The sequence below is a fragment of the Syngnathoides biaculeatus genome, chromosome 6 (assembly GCF_019802595.1).
Source record: "Syngnathoides biaculeatus isolate LvHL_M chromosome 6, ASM1980259v1, whole genome shotgun sequence".
NCBI classification, from domain to species: domain Eukaryota; kingdom Metazoa; phylum Chordata; class Actinopteri; order Syngnathiformes; family Syngnathidae; genus Syngnathoides; species Syngnathoides biaculeatus.
In genome coordinates this window covers 9,377,941-9,378,947 of record NC_084645.1, presented here as the reverse complement: position 1 = coordinate 9,378,947, position 1,007 = coordinate 9,377,941, and positions in this window count along the sequence as shown.

The window sequence follows — 1,007 nt, the reverse complement described above, 5'->3', positions numbered from 1 at the left end:
AGGATCCCAGGAGTGCTGGAACGTTTCCCAGCTGTTATCGGGGAGGAGGCAGGCTCCACCCTGAACTGGTTGCCAGCCAATCGCAGGGCACATGGAGACAGACAACAGTCGCACTTACAATCATACACACCTCAGGGCAATTTAGAGTGTCCAATTAATGTTGCATCTTTTTAGGATGTGGTAAGAAACCGGAGTACCCATAGAAAACCCACACAGGCACAGGGAGATCATGCAAACATCACACAGGGGGAGGCCATGATTTGAACCCCGATCCTCATAACTGTGCTGCCATTGTTTTACAGTTGCCCCACCGTGCCGCCCGACATGTACCCTATGCATTCAATTATATAGAAGCTCATTAGAGCATGTGTCGTCATGATTTATCAGCTGCAGCACTGGTGATCAGTCTTATGTTGTTTTAAATTTTGTATTCCCATCAAGAAAGCCAATTTTACTGCAAATACCTGCATTTGTGTTTGTGTCGTGTGTGTTTGTCACTTAGCCACGTATAGAAGAGGCTCATCTGAGTTTGACCTCATCCTTGGATTTTGGTTCTTATCCTACAAATTCAGTGCATGTAAATAGCAGATAAGTCCAAGCGCCTGCGAAACTGGGGCAGCATGGGTGATACAAAAACGTCCAGCCTGCAGACAAACAGAATTATTAATATATTATGTTCAAATGCCAGCCAAATCATTTAAAAACTAGATTCCATTCCTCTGTGTGCATTTCATGCCTCTTAATTTGTGAGTTAAATTAACATCATTCAGTCAGTTGCAATTAAATAAATCAATTTCCACATGAGATCTTATATTTCTAATTATGTCTGTCTGGTGAACCAATGTTGGATTGCTGTGTAAACACAGAGATGGTGCTCATTAAAGAAGGCACTTCTTCCTCCTCGGTCAATCAATGTCAACCTGGATAGATATAACATCTCAACACAAAAATAAATAAATAAATGATTCATCTGGTGAGAACTACAACTCTAATTTGACAGTCAAGAT